Below are 14,394 nucleotides of genomic sequence, written 5' to 3'. Positions count from 1 at the left end.
TCATAATAACTCTGCCGCTTATTATAATTAAAATTTAATGGTTTCTTTCGGGTAGGCCGGAAAACTATCCGGCTCTACTGTAGCCGACACCTTAATAGGCTTAGAATAGAGTTATGTAATCAGTTGGTCTTAGTGAATTTTTTAATTTTAAATAAACATTTAGAAATATATTTATTAGTCTATTAGTGCGAGCTCCTTGCGAGTAAAAACAGGGTATATTGTATATGATGAATTTCAGGTTTGGAAAATGTTAAAACATGGACATACATATCTGTTACATGAATTTCATGTTTAATTACTTATTAATTTCCCGTGGGGTAGTTGTAGTAATGGGTTGAAAATCGAAAATGAAAATTTTTGCATATCTTCAAGTTTTGAAGTTTGCTGAAAAATGTGGCATGCCTCAGAAAAAATGGATGTGTGTATGTTTTTTGTATATCCGCATTTTTTCGATCACGTTTTCGAGCGCACGGATCAACCGATTTGAATGGTTCAAAAACATTAGATTTTTATTGATATTGATTTTTCAAAAAAAAATTTTTTTGTATATCGAAAATAATTCAGATTTTAACATTTTGTTACGGTGCGGGAAGTTCCAGCAATTTGCCTTAAGGCACGATGCCATACAGTACTAGTTTATTAATTTAAAATGATCATGCACTTTCACAAAAGCAGCACAAGTAATATTTGAATGATGCATGTAACTACGACAGATATTACAAACCTATTAAAAATTATATAAAAATTATCAAATTATTATTTAATCATAAAAGTAGATAGTTATTCAATACTATGATATATCACTATGACCATTATATTCCAGATAATTTAAATCGGTTGATGATGTCAACCGTCTAAGTGGATTTGCTATAGATTTAGTATTTTTAGAATAATAAGTGAAGTTGCAAAAAGTAAACCGTATTTTACTTTTAAATTTTAATATTTCTTTTCCAAAAAATTATACTCACACAAATTATAGTGAACTTAAAAATATTAATCTTTATATTCACAAGAAACATAATAGCTAATATATATGTATATTCCATAGTCAATAATACATTGAATTATATTGTTTTTTGTAAAACTATTTTTATACAATACTCGCCACTTTAGACAAAATTTCAATATATTCGAACTATTGAACTATTGAACTATATTAAATCTTAATTAGGTCTTTTAATTAAACTGTCACGCATTTTAGTGCAATATTTACGACGACTAATTTACGACTGATAATGGTCTTAAAAAGTCTAATTATTATTTTATGCTTTTCTTTTAATTATAGCTTGAGAGTGAGCTTTGCAAATATAAATTACTGATATGAATATGTATAATACTGGACTTGGTTGTAAACGTAAATACTTATAAAATTGCGTAAATGCTATTAAAATTTAATGATATTACCAATTAACAATTTATTTTTTGCAAAGATAATATTATTGTAATTAAAAAAAAAGTTGAATAATATTTCATTTTGAATTAGCACTATATTTTCTTAGCTACTTATTCTTTTAATATTAGTGAGTTCTTTTTAGAACCAATTTAAATTAAACAGTATAAGTTGTTGATTATTATCAATGCTCTATCAAGTTGAATGATAATTCAGCTGAAATAATTTTAAGTAGCATCTGGCAAATAAAACTAAACATTTATAACATTAACTGTGGTACTATTTTTATATGGAAAATTGTTCTCAGTATATGAGCATTACAAAAACAATATAAATACAAAATTGCTCTTGCCGGTATTCAAGGCATATATGAGCAAAATTGATTAAACACTGCTTTAATGTAACTTTAGCGAATGCTATAAAACAAATCATTAATCATTCTCTTTCTTTATTTTCAGCAAAAATGAAGATAATTTTGCCGCTAGTGGTCTGGATAACATTAACTGCACAACATGTAAGTGTTTATAATAGAAATTTTAATAAGTTTTGTATAAGGCATGCATATAGAATTTCCTCAGAATTTGTAATTATGTATACCTACGTTTTCCAAAGCGTTGTGAACCACCCTATAACGAATTGCAGAAGTATTGCTATTACCTAATTTATAAGGTTCATTATTTCAAGATAATATCTGCCATCTCAGTGAATAAGTGGTTAAGTCTTTTAGTAGTTTTATAAGTGTTAAGAATTTCGGCAAAAATGTTTTAAATCGCGGTATTAACTATTTCTCTGAAAATAGTTATTAAATTGCAAAACTATTGGTTAAGAACAAAACTTAATGAAGCTCTTTGTATAAAATTTAAACCACTAGTTTCAAAAACGCGATATTACACGAGTAATAGAACTTTGAAATCAAGCTTTGCAAAATAGTGAAAATTGACTTAAACAGTTATTCATCGGGATGATTAACATTTCTGAACAAACAATAGTTATTTAAATACAGAATTTAAATACAAAATTTCTGAATCTATCAACGTCCTGACTAAATTCAATGAATCATCGCTTGAAGAATATTATAGAAATTTATTGTATATGAATGTTGTTCGCTCGTGAGACTTTATTATGATGAAAATGCTGATGCCAAAAATAAAGAACCTTTAACGTCATGGCAGCAAATTATTGTCACTGGTCGTTTCGCATAAATTTGTATATCGTGCAGGATATATGAATGATTTATTGCATGTAAAAGCATTCAGCATACGTAATTGCAGCCCAAGAATTCCTCGGATATGTTCGGATGCTACCTTGCAAAGTAAAATTTATTAGTGGACAGTCCGCGTCTATGATATGTCCGCTGTCTGAATACATTTGACTTGCTTTATGTGTATTAAGAATGCAGTTTATTGCAGTTTATTGAATCACTTGCTTATTCATTGGAAGGAATAACAAAGTTGCCATTGGCTTATATATATGCCTACATCAATACCAGCCGGTTTTGCGAACACTGATCAGTCAAGAAAATAATTGTTTTGCTCTACAAAATTGTTTTCATTGTGCCCCTCCTTACAATCATTGCACAAATTTCAATCAATTTATTTATTACTGGTTTGATTAGGTCATTTCTACACATAAATCCACTTATATTATAAGGTTGATTTATAACGACGTTAACTTATTTAAATAAATTCAAATACCGAATTGAATAAATTCAATAAATTGCACATTTTGCATACCATTTCTTTTCAATCCGTTTTCTTAAAACAGTTCGTTTATTCGAACAACCTCAAAAAAAATTGATTATAGGAGGCGTCCATTATTCATGTGATCGATTTTAAGGATTTTTGAGCCCCTCATCTCTCCTTGGTTATACAAGATGATATTCAAACTTACTCGCTCCCCTACCTAATATTACATATGTATTTTTAGCCCTTAGAAAAAACTTCGAAAAAGTTTGATTTTTTTTAAATTCAGACAAAAAATAAATACGCTTGATATCTTAGTAGACACTCTTTCCCCTCACGTGAATTTTTATGATTTTTTGTCAAACTCTTTTGCTTTAAAAGAAGGCCTCATGTGATTAATGGACGTTCCATAAGTTAGAGGTGGGGGAGTTTGGGGCTGTAAAGGGGTAACTAGTAACAGATGTTTTTCAATAGAACCTTAAATGACATCAAAATATATTTTTATCTTGATTGGCAACCGTCCTGCATAAATCATGGCAACAGTCATGCAGGTCGACGCAGCAACCAGAATTGTGCAGTTGCGCCATTTCTGACAAATATTATAAAATTTTTTCATTATAAAATTTGGGTTTGCGTTATTATTATTGACCATTTTAAATTTTATACATCCTTATTTAAATTCAACAATTTTTGGTAATGTGAATTGCTCTCTAATATCGTTCAATTAAATTTAGTCAATAATTAAACAGTTTTCAATAAATTGGTTTATTAATATATAATTGAAAACTATTTTCATGTATGCATTGAAAAAATATAGTTTGTAAACATTTTAAATAGAAAAATAAAATTTTATGATTTTTGTAAATTATAAAATGAAGCAAGCGATTTCAATGGATTCAATTAATGTAACTAAAATATAATTCCAAAGAATGTTTATATTCATCCATAGTTTTTAATTTTTTTTTATTATTTGCTAAAATAGCTTGACTTCGTATTCGTTGAGCTTAATCTAGAGCAATTCTTAGCATATAAAGATTATATTTTCTTCTGACAAACCTCATCTTTAAGCGTTAATACTTAATACCACAATTTCTTATAACGAAACATCAAGGGCACTTATTGTAAAGCTTTTTCCTTTTTCATGATCTGCTTGGATTCTTTTGTTTCGTTTGCATTCGGAGCGTTATTTGATGAAGTCTTAAGAAAACAAACCATAACAGAGGTACCTTAAATAATAAAACACACTGAAGCCTTTGTTTGTCATCCGGTTACAATAAATTTTCAAGGATAGAAATGTACTGAAATTTTAGCTCTGTGTTGAAAACAATATTTAATTTACTTAGATCTTAGATTTTATCAAAACGAAAAAATTTAGATCTATAATTTATTCGGATCTTTTTAGATAAAAACTGATAAAAGCAAAGAAATTACTATCATTTGTGCATTGTGTAGATTGTCACATAATCATTCCATTTTTTTGTTCATAGAGCTAGAATTTTATTATAAATGCTATCGCTCAATTTTTCAATTAATGTTTTTGCTCAAAAATTTTCAATGATAAAATTATCAAGACAATCCTGATTATATGCGCTAACTTTTGATGTAACTTACCAACACATTTTCGTACATCATTTTCAAATGAAGGCTCAAAATCGACCGATTTTAAAAGTGTTAAATTCATAGTTCAACAGAAAGTCTTAACTCTTGAAAACTTCAACGTGGCAATTGCGCTATTATTATTCGCTAATTCGGTCCTTGTATATGTTATTACCGTTTAAGGTTCCAAAGTTTAAATGAACAAAATTGATAGAAGCTAGCCACAATAACCGAAAATGGTCATATTTTCACCAAAGCTCTATGTAGTACTCGAAAGCTCACAATTTCCAATCAACGTGTTATAATTTTTTTTCCTAACTTTTCTAAGGACAGTTAAGGCTGAGGCACCCTGATGTATATATGTATACAAGTTGTACCGGAAAGTCATTGCTGGTTTTTTCGTATAAATATATTACATATTTTCAAGAAAATTGAAAATTTGTTCATTAAGAGTATTGACCACTTGATTTTATACCTTGATCGAGCCATTTTCTAACCCAGTGATTCCCAAACTTATTTCACCTACCGCCCCCTTTCCAGAAAAAATGTTACTCAGCGCCCCCCTTACAAAATTTCCGAAGGAGACATTTGTTTTCATCAAAAAATCCGATTCGCTAAATTTATGTTTTCTCGACGTTTAAAGCCATTCTGAATCGAATGAGACTAACAATTGGAAAGCAGTATGTGTGTGTGTGTCGTTTTTTGTCGTAAATCGTCGTTTTCTCAAAAATGGCTGGACCGATTTCAAACATTTAAAAGCCACTCGATGTATCTCGATGAGGACTAACTTTCTCAGTTTTGTTCGACAATTTGCCGAGCCGTTTCTTTGTAAATCGCAGAAAAGTAAAAAAAAAATCGTCCACGTTTTAATTCTGAATCGATTCTGAAAATTTAAAAATTGTTCGAAACATATTGGTTGGGAATCGACCTGATTAATTTTTGGTAATGATCGGCCGGCCCGTTTTCTTGTAATAAAGTGTTTTTATTAATATAAGTAGTAGTAATTAATAAGTAGTAGTAATTTTTTAGACAATTTTTATGTTTTTTTTGACGGTAGATACCACAGTCTCATAGATCATGCTAAAATATTTCGGTCCTACGACAAGTCGTTAAATTTTGAAAATTCGTCAAAGTTTGCAAAAATTGGTATCGTTTTTATGACGTTTGTCAAAATTAGAACTTTCAACGATGTTTGCTTAAAAACGCCTAAACCGATTTTAAAAATTTAGAAGCCAATCGATGTATTTCGATTATAATTTTAATGTGAGGGAAAAGGAATGATGGGGCGTGCGCTCGTACCTACGGTAAATTTGTTCGCAAAAAGTAATAAAGGAGTCGCGTTAAAATTCAAGCAATATTGGATTTAGACTCGGAAATTAATACAATATAAAAATCGCTATTCCAAAAATTACGCGTTAAATCTCAATCCACGAGCCTTAAGCTCCACGGTGTTGTTGGAATTTCAACGAAATCGAATAATTTTACAAATTTAGAAATATTTAATGAAGATGGTGAACGTTTGTTAAAAATATAAATGCTTTTGTGCTTACGAAAATATCAAGTCTACTACCCGCGCAGCAAATCCAAATTTCTGAACTAAATCTTTATAATGGATTAAAACTTTTGGATTCACACTTAAATATTCCGTGCGAAGTAGATAATTTGTGTAACTTTACCAAATTTTGTAAGAGCTTCTTCAGGGGCGTAACTACCGCCGTATCAGCCGTATCAAAAATACAATGCAATATTTCTGCAAGCTCAAGCAATCAACTCAATTAGTAAAGTTTTTGCATATCCGATAAGTTAATATTCTTGTCAACAAATCTATAAAACTAATTCAGATTATACATTCTTTATCGAAAATTGGAATTTGGAATTTTTATAGTTATATTTATAACATTTTTATATTTGTTTTTGTTACTACTTGAACTGTCTGCATGACGCGTATAGTTAGATTTTGATAAATATGATCAACTAAATCATTTTCAGATTTCTTTCTTTACTGTTTCAAATTATTAGTTTCATTTCTAAAATTCCACAATATGACAGTAATGACTTATAAAAAACTACCATTTTATTAAGTAATCTTTTGAATAGACTGTGCAAATTAAAACATGAAAATTTAATGAATTAGTTTGCTAAAGAAGACGAAATATTTTGCAAAAAAAGATAGATTGCAATAACTATTCCAAAGAACAAAAGACAAAAGATAATAAAGCGTTATTATGCTGTTCTTACAAGTTATTATGATGAGTTATCGCAAAATGAGAGAATTTTGGACCTTATTTTAATGCATACTATTGCTGTTTGGATATATTAATTTCACAAACCAAACAAAGATTTCAAAAACTTAGCGACGTAAATAGTAACATTAGTCTTTTAGAAATGAAGAATTGATAAACTTTTCCAGAAATCTGTCGACTGAATTACTGTAAAGAAATACTACAAAATTTTTATAAGATCATGACCAATTGATGACTCTAGAAATAGGTTTGAATTCAAAAATCTAAGAAATGTGATGGATGCATTAGGCTTGCATCCAGTTTTCTTAACGAAATAACAGCATGCATTTTTTTTCTTGGCCTTTCCAGTTACAATCGCAACTACTAAAAGAAATTTTTAAAATTAAAACTAAAATTTACATAAAAACTTTAGGACAGAAATGTCTACCAAACCTGTATGTTCCTAGTGACAGAAATCTTTATAAAATTTAAATATTGTTAAATAATTTAATTTTACAAAAAAAAATCAAAGAAAGTGAATATATATCTGGAATCATTTGCAAAAAATTCAGAAAATGAAAGAAAATCAGACAGATAAATAAATAATCTTTTAATTTTATATTCTGTAAAAAAAATTTCTTCTTGAAGGGGCCCCCCAAACAAATTTTGATACGGGGCCCCGCCAAGGCACGCTACGCCCCTGAGCTTCTTCAAGAAATTTTTAGTAAGAGATTTTTTTATCTACCCGTAACTGTCCACTCGAATGCCGCGTTTTGTAAAATAGATTTATCGGGGGCCTAGTATAATTCATAATATGTTGATAGAGTTTTATAAGTTTTTTGAAATTTTAGGTAACGAAAGAATTATACTAGGCACCGATAAATCTATTTTACAAAACGCGGCATTCGAGTGGACAGTTACGGGTAGATATCAAAGAAATATAATTAATAGCACGACAAATAGTGATCATATATCCGCCAATCTTACAGAATCTCTTACAAAAAATCTCTTAAAGAAGCTCTTACAAAATTTGGTAAAGTTACACAAATTATCAACACACAAAGAAACGTATGAACCATTCTTTTCATTAAACCTTTTGCGAAACAAGAATTGGCGGTGCAAAGCTTTAAAACGGATGTATCTACAAATACACCTATGCAGATATGTTTGAATAACTTTAACTAAAATATTATCTTTATATAATTCAGTGTTAATTTTAATCATTTATTTATATATAATATTAATATTATAATATTTTTTAGTTTTGTGCTTTAAACGCCCCTTACAACTAAGCATCGCCCCCTAAATACACCAAAGGCCATCACCGCCCCCCAGAATCGCCGCAGCGCCCCCAAGGGGGCGCTGGCGCCCACTTTGGGAATCACTGTTCTAACCTCTTCGTTATTAAATAAGTGCTGCTCTGCAAGCGCGTGTCTTATCGATGTGAAATGTTGATAGTCAGATGAAGCAAGGTGTGAAGAGTTTAGCAGGTACAATAATATGTACCACCCAAGTGCTTTTAATACTTATTTGACCGATCTTTCTTTATGAGACGGCGCAGTATCGTGTGGTAACACTTTACCGTGTTATTGGGCCCATTCCGGATGTTTTTCGATCAATGCGTTTTTAAAATTGATCATTTGTTGTTGGTAAAGATCACTATTAACTGTTCAAGGGTTTGTAATATACATGGCCACTCTGGTCTCACCAAACACAAAGCATTGTCTTGCGACCAAAACGATTTGGCCAAGAAAGTGGATGGGCGGACTTCGCCAGGTGATAAACATGATTTTTTATGTTTACGATGTTCAAAGTAAATCTTGTGTTTATCACCCGTCACTATTCATATCATCGTATTCATCCTATCACAGCTTTGAAGCAGCATTCCAGAGACGATTTTTCGATTTTCCATTTGCTTGTCATTCAATTGATATGGCAAATTTGACTCAAGTCTACCAGTGATATGGCATCCTTATACCCAATTTTTGCACTTTCCTGGTCGCTAACTGTTTCTTGAGTCAAATTTAATGATTTTGCCATATTCTATTAGTTCGATATGGGCCTTCCTCTAATAAATCCTGAAGTTTCACATTTTCAAACTTTTTTGGTCTACTAGTGATATGGCATCCTTATCCCCAATTTTTGCACTTTCCTGGTCGCTAATTGTTTTTTGAGTCAAATTTAATGATTTTGCCATATTCTATTAGTTTGATTTTGGCCTTCCTCTAATAAATCCTGAAGTTTCGCATTTTCAAACTTTTTTGGTCTACTAGTGATATGACATCCTTATTCCCAATTTTTGCACTTTCCTGGTCGCTAATTGTTTCTTGAGTCAAATTTAACGATTTTGCCATCTTCTATTAGTTTAATTTGGGCCTTCCTCTAATAAATCCTGAAGTTTCGCATTTTAAAACTTTTTTGGTCTACCAGTGATATGGCATCTTCATTCCCAAATTTTGCACTTTCCCGGTCGGTAATTGTTTCTTGAGTCAAATTTAATGTTTTTGCTATATTCTATTAGTTTGATTTAGGCCTTCTAATAAATCCTGATGTTTCGCATTTTCAAACTTTTTTGGTCTACCGGTTTTTTTAACTTGCACATCAAAATCACGTTTTCTGAATTTTTGAATCCACATCTCAGAAGTTATAGCATGCTCACCGTAAGTTTTTACTAGTTAACGAGGATTTCCAGCGGCTTTTTCTTTTGATTAAATAAGAATAGTAATGCGCGCCGCGAGTGCATGTTTTTAGGCATTAGACTTGACACATTTAAAGAGCTATAAATCTATGACGATGTTACTTTTGCAAAAAATAACATGTATTGATTTGAAGCTTAATGCCAGTAGAATAAAATACATATATGTCAAATTTTAGCATTGCCATACTTAAGCCCAAAAACGGCGTTTAGAAAAAAACAGGTAATGACTTTCCGGTACACCTGTATATATATGTATATATATAGCACTTTAAACATATATATATATATATATATATATATATATATATGATATAATTTTTAATTTAATAAAGTGCATTAAGCAATGATACATTACATATCTAATAAAACTATATCAAAGCTATTTATGACCTTCTCTGATACGACTTTCTGCAATAGGTATAATGAATTTAATTATTGATATTGAACTGCGATTTGCTTTTTACCTTTAATTTATAACCTAACACAAATAATATATATATATATATATATATATTCATTTAAATTATTCTCTTCAATAAATTAATCTGTTTTCACATTTGTTCATTTTAGTATGCGATCGCGCACTTCATTTGTTTACGTGGTAATAATACCCATTTTGTCTCTTCATCTTGATACTTAAGATTTGTTTAAGATATTTCTGTATCTATTCACATATTTTAGTACTGTGTCAAGCTCTGTAAGTAATAGTTGGTGTTTTTTGTATTTTCAAAAATTAAATGTGATTTAAATAAAATATTAAACAATGTGTAGTATATAAGTAACTGTTTTGAAATTACACTGAAGATGAGGCATACCTTGGTCTCGAAACGTCTGTAATTACCAAATAAAGTATGTGTTAAAAATCTGAGTGTTGTATTGTTCATATTTAACATTTAATATGTATATATATATATATATATATTAAATTTAATATTGAACTTGTTATGCGTGCGGCTCTATCGGGAGGTTATTGTGCTACGGTAAAGTCTGTCATTACCGCAGCGACAGTTTTCTGAAAGATATATATAATTCAAGTATGCACTAGTTAAGAATGCAAACTGGTTCTTTCTGTATACACGACATTATATATATATATATATGTATATATATATATATATAATATATATATTATCTCATATATTGAGATCAGTCCAAAGATTCTATACTTGGTAAAAGACCACTTGCATTTAAACATCATTCGTAATAGAGCATGTTCTTGGGAAGGTTGTTATTAAAATAGTTAATCTGGAAGGAACGAGATACGATTTTTTAATAATACTTGCTCGATGTTAAAAGATGCACATTCATTATATCATCTGTTAGATTGTAAGGATTGAGAAGTAGTTTAATTCAATAGTATAAAAGTTGTAAAACGTGATTTTAATATCAATTTTGATATAACATTATGACAGATATTAATTTATTTATGAAAACATTTAACTTGAAACAAACCTATAAATATTTACACCTTAGGCAAGTCCTAAAATTGAAAACTTATCATTAATCCTAAATTCCCTGTAAAACTTTAGGAGTGTATTTAAGTTAATGACCGTCACAACGTCGTTCTATTGGAATTTTAATTTTAAAACGAACTCAAAAGATACCGAATGAAAAACAAGAGTTTTTTCAATAAGTAAGTTCAAAAAATAAATAAAAAAGTAAGTTCAAGAAATGTAATAATTTATATTACATCTTCTCTCTTTGAATTGCATTCAAGAACTTAATTACATATCAATCCTAATAAAGCCATGATTAGTAATTCTAAATATGGGTTTTGGCTAGGCGTTAGATGTTAATTAAACTAAGCTTATAGAGGTATTCAATTTATCAGAGTCGAATTTTGTAATTTCAAGCAGACACCCACATAAAATTTGGCAGAAATATTATTTATAAATGCCACAAGGCGCCTCGTTTTCATTTTCAATTTCGTGATGCGTGATCAAAATAAATTACAACATGTAATGTGTTGGCGTGGACATTTTTTTAAGTTTACTGACCTGAAGCGTATTTAATATGATGTAGAATTATGTAGTTAAAATTATAAAATATAATGATTATGTAATTCAAACAAAATGAGTACGTAATGATTATATTCCTTCATATATATTTATTTTACTTACACAAAAAGTTATAAATGATAGAATTTTTATAGAAAATCTTTACCTTATTGAGAGTTAACAATGCTTTAATATAATTTAAATTTGGTATACTACGTTTCAATATTTTTTAGATTTGGTATTTTTCTCTTATGAAGTTAAGGAAGCTCTATAGGAAGTTTTAGTTTGAGCTCTATTATTTTCTATAGTACGAAAACATCTATGACAAGTAATTTTATTTGTTAAATATAATATAAATATATATGTTAGTGACTTTTATATCAGGGAAGCAAAGATCTCTATTAATGCCAAAGTTTAATTTTAATTTTCTTTAGTCTTTTGTATTCCAAAAATTTCAAGTGTTTTAAATCATTGCTATAATAGTTTACTCAAGAGATAGCAAAATTAACTTCAAAATTGAACTACAACTGATCTCATATTTTTTTCTAATCTTTCACTTTAGATTAATCAATAACATATGCTTATATTGACCTTTAGAGGCGATGTACTTTCTATAGAAGATACAGATTTTTTTCTTTTAATTACGATTTTTGAATAATTTGAAATGTAATGATATTGAGAAAATTCCATCAGAAATAAAATGCTTACTCAGACATGGAAGTATATCTGAAATAAATTCCATCAGAAATAAAATTATCTTTTCAATTGTTAAACTTAGAAGATCTCACTGGAGTTCTTCTTGGACATCGCTCTCAAATATTGTCAATTTTGCTTATAGGAATCCTTACGTATTTCTGATTGCTCAATAAAACAGAGTTTAAAAAAAAAAACAAAAAAAAAAATCAGAAATAAAATGCCTACTCAGACATTGTCAGCCTAAGTATAAAAATAGACTGACTGATCATCCTAACAGTTTAGCAAAAAGATTGTTATTGTTAAATAAACAGCTAGATATCTTCATGCACCTATCATAATAATCATTTAGTATTTTTATCCATTTTTGTCTTGCTGTGCGTACTCGCTTCTTTATATGATTTTTGTATAGAGTTTGAATAGAATTCTTACTGCTTTTAATATTCTTCGAAGTTAATTTATGTGCGATTTCACTCTTTACTTTCATACAGTTGTTTACATAATATAAATGTAATAATATTATACTATTGTTTCCAGGCAGGGTAAGGTTATAAATATTTTATTTGAATGGCAGGTGCTATATTCCCGAAGACATTTATAAAAAGTAATAAAAATAGCGTGAATAAGATAGAAGAGATAGTGCATCAATTGTAATATCACAGCAAATCAGTCAAGCATATTTTTTACGATGAGGGCTTAAGGCGGAATCACAGCTTTTCACGGTTAAACAAAATATAAATCGAAGAGTTGTAGGTCGTAGGTGGAATGAAACTGTGTAATGAGCTCTAGACGTAAGGAGAGGTTTCCAATGTGAATGCATATAAGTGTGCATAAATATTTCATGGATAATTATAAATATAATCAATTCGATATAGGAATATTGCTGATTAGCTGCTTTTTCGATTATACATCGGTCAATAAGGACTTCGTGTTTTAAGTTTACCATTTTCACTTCTCACTAGCAAATTTCTATTGCAAACCATTATTTTAATCACTATAATTTTCATTCCTTCATCTTTTTTCCATTTTGCATTGATTTTGCGTCAGAATTACTCAACTTTGATTACCAACCATTGGTTTCGGTTTCAATATCACTTTTGTCAACTTAATTTCAAGCAGCAGTAATATCAGTATTATATCACAACAAATTATAAAACACTTAGTTGGGATGCTGTTCAAATATATAAAAAATATGAATAAAAAAAATCTTGTAAAATATATCAAGCTCTAGTAAACTAAACAACTGTGCTCACGACCAACAAACTAACAATAAAAGAAAATACTTTCGCTATGGATTTTCAAACATTGTAGTTTATCTCCCATTGTAAGGATCAAGGTTTGAGCTGGATATACATCTTTTTACTGCAACTTCCATATATTGTTAATAAAAAAAATTCTTAATTTTACTTATTTTTGAGATAACAGTGGTCGAGCTTTTTACCTGCGGACCTTTAGGCCCCGCTCTGCGTTATAATTTTGAGCTATCTAACGTAGTTTTTAAAGCAGCCATGCTTAACGTGGTTTATAAGGAGCTTCAGTGGACAAACTGTAAATAGAGTTTCCAATTAAAAAAAATTCTGATGGTTTCCTTTATTTTTCTTTTTTTAGAGCATGGTCTAAACTTCATACTCTAATGAATTATTAACAGAAAAGAAGTTACATCTAATGAATATAAATTATAATAATTATCTAACATTTATAAAGAACATTTTTCAAGTAAATAAGTAAGCCTCATGTTCCTTAGTTTTGAAGTATCAAAAGTGATAGATATAGTACGAAATGAAAAACAAGAATTGTACATTTCCTAGATCGCATAGGTCTGGTGAAGATAACAATAACTGCCTTTTCATTACTTTTTATGGGCTTCACTGTATTTTTATTATATTTATATATTTCGTTATAAGAATATTGTGCGTACAGAGTTCCCACATATGAAATACGACGCCGCATACTGATTTTTCCCATACTTGAAATCACGTAGATTAACGAGTATGAACATTTTGATATATGCAAAGAATTCCATGTGCATGCTCTTCAGATCGCACTGATATCAACGTCCTGTATAAAATAAAGCAAAAATCTATCCGATGTCAGTGAATTTCAATTATAAATGAAA

The 14,394-nt window shown here is 29.4% G+C and overlaps 1 protein-coding gene across 1 annotated transcript in view; it reads left to right on the top strand.

Annotated features, from left to right (window-relative positions):
* The first annotated feature begins 1,857 nt into the window (after positions 1-1,857).
* LOC113388013 overlaps positions 1,858-14,394 on the top strand; it is a 274,449-nt gene continuing 261,912 nt past the window's right edge. Inside the window, exon 1 of the mRNA XM_026625420.1 lies at positions 1,858-1,904. The gene's annotated coding sequence lies outside the window, so the exon portion shown is untranslated. The remainder of the gene's footprint in view (positions 1,905-14,394) is intronic.

The sequence above is a fragment of the Ctenocephalides felis genome, unplaced genomic scaffold, assembly GCF_003426905.1.
Source record: "Ctenocephalides felis isolate EL2017-DRISC unplaced genomic scaffold, ASM342690v1 CF-g0.4_SCAFFOLD_03572, whole genome shotgun sequence".
NCBI classification, from domain to species: Eukaryota; Metazoa; Arthropoda; class Insecta; order Siphonaptera; family Pulicidae; genus Ctenocephalides; species Ctenocephalides felis.
This window is presented reverse-complemented; position numbering and strand designations above follow the sequence as displayed.